This window comes from Lactuca serriola, chromosome 2, assembly GCF_051521515.1.
Source record: "Lactuca serriola cultivar US96UC23 chromosome 2, Lser_US96UC23_V15, whole genome shotgun sequence".
NCBI classification, from domain to species: domain Eukaryota; kingdom Viridiplantae; phylum Streptophyta; class Magnoliopsida; order Asterales; family Asteraceae; genus Lactuca; species Lactuca serriola.
In genome coordinates this window covers 209,515,646-209,521,779 of record NC_136409.1, presented here as the reverse complement: position 1 = coordinate 209,521,779, position 6,134 = coordinate 209,515,646, and the positions used below count along the sequence as shown (strand labels likewise).

Here is a 6,134-nt window from a genome sequence, read left to right as displayed (position 1 = left end):
AATTTGAGAAATCAACTCTAGAAAAGAAGGCTCCTAAACCTTGAAATGTGTTTCTCATGGAAAGAGAGATAAGATCGAAGAGGAAGTTTGAGAAAGTTCCAATTGTGAATAAGTTAAAGTGTAACATCCGTTTTCTAGGTATTTTCATTTATGACTTTAAATTTAAATTTGTTTGAAAAATGGTCCTAACGTGGGGCGTAGGAAGGCCCCTACGCTGGGCATAATGCATTGAAGTGGAGACAGGATTTAACTGATCTACCCTGGGCGTAGATTAGAGTACGCATCGCATACTCGCCCAGGACCAAAACCCTAATTTTTAGGGTTTAGACCTTATTTAAAGGACCTTAAGTCCTTGATACCTCCCTTATCACTAGCCCTCGTCCTCTCCATCAATCATCTCGAAACCCTAGCCTCCTTGTGTGGTATTTGAACCTTTTGACTGATCTTTTTGGTGTTTTATGAAGAAGAAGTCCATTTAAGGAGCTCTTGGGAGTCCATAGCTTGTAGATCCATAGTCTAATTTGCATCTTGCAGCTCTAGAAGGTATAAATCTTGAACCTTTATGCTCTTTTTTCTTTTCAACGTTAAGTTAGCTCATGTTTTGTTTTACTTTTGGTCCCATGGTGTTGATTCTTATGAGTAAAAGCTACTCCAAAGCATGTGGTTGGCATTTCTTGTTGTTTCCAAGGTTCTTACGCCATAAAGATGGGAGCTTGGTGTCATAAGACGGTGTTCCAGAATTTTCCGGACTGATCCAGAAGACGGTGGAACTAGTAATCACGATCTTGAAGAACCTAGAACGTCCTATAATTCTCTAGGACACTAAAGTATTACATAAAATCTTATAGAACTTTGTATCTAAGTAAAGATCTTATAAGACCGATCTAGAATACTCGAGAATGTACGAAACCTAGAAACTTCCCTTTGAGGAGGTGTAAGTTTCCTACAAATAGGGGAGGACTCATTTGTCCAAACCATCGAGAAGTTCTCATGTAAGAACTTGAGTTGTATACAAAGAAGCTTTCTTTCTTACTTTAAAGTTGTCCTTATCGTTTCTCTTGCTTCCTTGAGTCGCTAGTATATCTAGAGTATCGAAGTTAGCCTGACTTAGTCAAGAAACACTAAGTGGCACACAGTGATTGAGTCTTCCCGTGACATTGGGCACTCTCATCCACCCATACATGAACCCTGGAGCTTTAGGATGATTTATGGACTTAGGTTTTAGTATGGTTCACATTGGAGCCATGAAAAGGCATAAAGTTTGTGACTTTATCAGTTAAGACATCCTTTACGTCCAAATCTAAGAGTTAGACGTTTTGTCTTAATGGATTAAGACATTAACATAAAAGTTGGCAACATCAACGAGTACGTAGGACGTAATTCAGGCTACGCAGCGAGTAGCCTGGTTTTGGTCCCGTTTCTGGATAAGGCCTTTATGCCCAACACAGAGTTGTGTTACGCAGCGCATAGGTCAATAGAAGGTTGACTAATCAACTTTTTGACCAATTTGGCTTTTCGTTAATTTTCAGAACTTGGAAGGGCAATATGGTCTTTTGACCATTTAAGGATTTCCTTGGTGTTTGGACTTATCTGTGACATCCCCATTTTCACGGCCAGAAAATACCGATTTTGTTTATGCTTTGTTTGAAAATCAAAGTAACATTTTAAATAAAATTGTTGCGGAATTTGTCCCAAAACAAAATATGATAAAGAGTTATCAAAAGCATTTCCATAGAAATGTATTTCATTAAAAAGACTCGGGATGTCATGTTCGATACAGATCATAAGCATAAACAATACAACATAGACCTTACTACATTATTCCGTATTTACAGGCCTAAAATCCCTTAATCTCTCATCCCAAGACACCACATCTATGCTCATGCGCCGCTACCTGTAATACAAAAAACTGAGTGGGTCAGGCTTGGGAGCCTGGTGAGCAAATAAGGTTTTCAACCCACAATAAATAAGTTTATTAACTTTATCAAACCAAACAAACCCGATTACCCGTTCTCGTTATCCTCACTTTACGTCCCTAAAACATCTAACACAAGGGACCTAGTCTAAGGACTTTCATCGGGATGGACACTACTGCTAAGGGGATTCCTCAGCAATAAATGTCCTTGAGGCAACCATGTGGGGGATGGAGTACACCTGGTGAGCACACAGTTCAAATAAACACCTACAGGTTGCGAGCCTGCTAGTGTTCCACTGGACTGTCTAGAATAGTCCGTGGTCGTCATCTATACTCCGCTAGATGACTAGATCATCAATAACATCTATAACGAGGCCTCTCATTATTTTATTTTGTCACACAGCAACTGTTACATCTACCCATATTTTACCCAACACATTTTGTAGATATAAAATACATATACAGTTTAAATCATTTAAAACGAGTATAAAATCATTCATCCAGCATAGATAGCAGGTATACATATTATATGCACACGTAGCATGTAATTTATATAAAATACTTCATATCTATGTGTAAGATGAAAGTAACTATGCACTCACCTTTTAAAAATATATTACTTATGATTAGGCCAACACTTCTTCTAACACCTTAGCTTTTCCTTCCAAAATTATATCTATATTTCCTTTAACTTTTCTTTTTGATTGAGTGTTATGATATCAACTAAAAGAAGGGGCTATTGATATTTATACTAAAAAATAAGCAAGGCTTCCAAAGCTTCCGTCGAAAAAAAAGAAGAAAATAAGCTTAGTCATCCATACACGTATAAACTTCAATTAAGAAAATATGTATGAACATACTTATATATCCAACACGTATTATCCTTATCTTATCCCAAAATTGGAAAATGTATGATCAACACGTATCATTTACATTTAAGAAGGTGCATGACTCGTCCATTTTGCTTTAAGATTTATATTTCATTTGTAAGAAATATATATATATATATATATATATATATATATATATATATATATATATATATATATATATATATATATATATATATATACGTTTTCTTTATATAATCATCATAAATCTTTTTAACTTAAATATAAATACCAATGTTTCTTGTTTTTCTTTTATTATTTATTTTATAAATATCATCATATATTTTGTTTTACATATTATAATACTTATAATCGTTAAATAACATTGTAAAATTATAATTGGGGACTATCATCGAAAAATAGGTGTAACACAAAAACATTAACGTTTTACTATTTGGGTTTACCCTTGAATGTATTTAGCCCAAATATATCTTATATAGTTTGACATTTTAGGGTCGTTACAATTTTCATTAAGATCACTAAGGCTAAAATCATTTTATCGTAAAATCACTTTTTACGTCATACAACGTCGTGACGATTCTATCGCGAAACTTCGACAGGTCATAACTTCTTTGTTATAACTCGGATTTTGGTATTCTTTATATATCCATAATCCTTGTCACGCCCACTACAAGTTTCTTAATAGATATCGGTTTTATCTAATATTTATTTTCGACGCTCATTTTTATTATTAATTAATTAAATCATAGTAATTAAGCATAAAACACATAATACACATAATATTCACATAATTCCTTTTCATTTCTTCAAAATGAGTTACAAAGGTTAACCTAGACTATAATGTCAATATTAATGCCTAGCCTAGAAACGCGGGCGTTACATTGTTGATTTGGGTATATACCTTAATAATTATTTAGGGTTTGGTTTGTTATGAATAGTACGAGGAGATCCTCTCAGGTGAGTCTTCTCACTGTATTGTAGGACACTAGGTGTCGATATGTGTTTGTTATCTATATGACTCTAGTTGTATGGTTGTGTGTGTGTGTGTGTGTGTGTGTATATATATATATATATATATATATAGGGTGAAATAGACTCATGCGATTGAAAAATACCGACAAAGTCAAGTGGCGCTCGGGAGTGAAATAGACCCGTTCGATTGGAAAACACTAATTTAGTTGGAATAGTCTCGGGGTGAAATAGACCTGATGCATCTTTGAGCAGATATGTGTAACACCCGCAGATTCAGGGCTAGTCAATTAAGATATAATAAGCGTTAGAAAAATGATTTGTTTTTGTTATTTACGATAAATAATCCTAACCAAAGTAATAGTTAGGGTTAACAATTGTAACTATTTTACGTAATTAAGAAAAATTATTTGAATATTAAAAGTTTCATAATTATTATTATAATATAATAAAATAGGAAAAACCAGTTGAATCGTCCGTAAATCGTAAAATAAGTGCCCCAAACCTTTGAACATCTTTCTTGCATAAAATTTTCTAATTTAGACATAGACTCTCAATATACAACTCCCAATATGGAAGCATTTCCATATTTTCCGTATGATAATCCATTCTTAATAGAATCTTATCTATTCATAATAATGTCGATATGGTCCATCCAATACCATACTTCAAACTACTCACAAACGACCAATCATCGGCGATCTTTGGATCGTCATTCGATAGTTGTTTAATTATTTTAGTCAAAACCGATTCTAGTCCTTTTTCCCTCTTAATGCGCTAGACATTTGGACAATTTTAGAATGGTCAAATATTATAGCATTTGCAATCTATCCTATACCTGAAGCATATGGGACACGATGCATAATGTCTTACATAAAGATATGATACTTTATCAATCTTCTGTCATAATATTTTATGTGTCACGTTCTCACAATTCGAACTATGAAAAGGGATGTCGTAATCATAATCGAAATTTGAGAACACACTGTGTATCCTTTGACTATATTTATTAAAATTTCTCAATCTAAGCTTCAGATTTTGAAACGAAGTATAATATTCTCTCCCTTAATTATAGCAAAACAACTTTTCAACCCATGCAACTTTGCAAATTGAATCTTTGTTTTTCTATAATTAATATTGCTAACTTGCAATACTTGCCATAATAATCATACAAGCATAACACTTATGCTCCCACTCTCATGATGATTATTACCATATAAGCATAACAATTATGCTCCCACTAGCTTTGACATGTATTCAGAAAACAACTGAATTTCCAGAAAACAATGCCTATTGAATTCCTGAAGTTCATATTCTAATACCAGATACTTCGATAAGCATTTATCTAAGCTTCTCAAACTTATACACCTTTGCCTTAGATAGCTCATATGTGTGTCTAAACAATTCAGAACTTATGTTACTAAGTTCCAAATGTTCAAACTAATTGCCAAATCTCACAATTCGAACTATGGAAAGGGATGTCGTAACCATAATCGAATTTGAGAATACAATTTTCACAATTGCTATCTTCTTAAAATCTCTCTTAGTGAAAGCATTTCCTCACAGTCATTTTCACGAAGGAGGGAATCTTATGACACTTAGATTTTATGGTGTATGAGTTCCTATCCATGTGAATTTGCCAAAACCAAAGTTTGCGACAAATCCAAACTCATATGGACTGAACTTTCTTAATCTTGATTTTTTGCCTTATGGTAACACGAGTGCCCACCATGTATTCCAAGTAGTTTTGCAACATATCCTTGCATATCAATGTACTATCCATCGATCAAGGTGGTTTGTCTTTATGTATTCAAATGAGAACTCATAGAACTCACATACATAATTAACTCAATTGGAATGACATAGAAACAAAATAATGTCAACACGATAGGTTGTAAACCTCAAGTCGTGTGCTAGTGATGATTGATAAGGTTTATTCTTGATTTGTTTTTGAAACTTTTTCAAGATCATTAAAACTCCCACTGACCTCTTGACATATGTGATTCTCTTGTCAGAAAACTTTTCTAGACAAAACAAATATTCAATAGTTAGTGTAGTTCTTATCAAGACAAAACACTTCACATAATTGGTCCTAGTTGGTCTTTGTCTTATCCAAGACAACACAATTTACCTGTGACAACCTGAAATTTATTCCGTCGCTGTAACCCATTTCCGTTAATAAAATTTATTTTTATTGAAATTTTCCGTTAACTTTTGGGTTAGGCAAATCAATTGATGTTTTTATTTTATTTTCATAAGAGTCGAAATGAAATAAAAAAAACGTGAAACACCCTCGAATTCATTTGGAAAAGTTTTTTTTTTTAGTTTACGACCAAGTCGGGTTACGACCATTTAATCGGGTACGACCATAAACTCCGTTTAACTTCGGTATTGGGTGG

General features: G+C 33.6%; 1 long non-coding RNA gene across 1 annotated transcript; it reads right to left on the bottom strand.

Annotated features, from left to right (window-relative positions):
• Positions 1–1,726: 1,726 nt before the first annotated feature.
• On the bottom strand, positions 1,727–2,613 carry LOC145090771 (uncharacterized). Its single transcript, XR_013701755.1, has 2 exons — positions 2,518–2,613; positions 1,727–1,894 (listed from the first exon to the last, which is right to left on the bottom strand). It is a non-coding gene; the product is annotated as an uncharacterized LOC145090771 (long non-coding RNA).
• Positions 2,614–6,134: the final 3,521 nt, after the last annotated feature.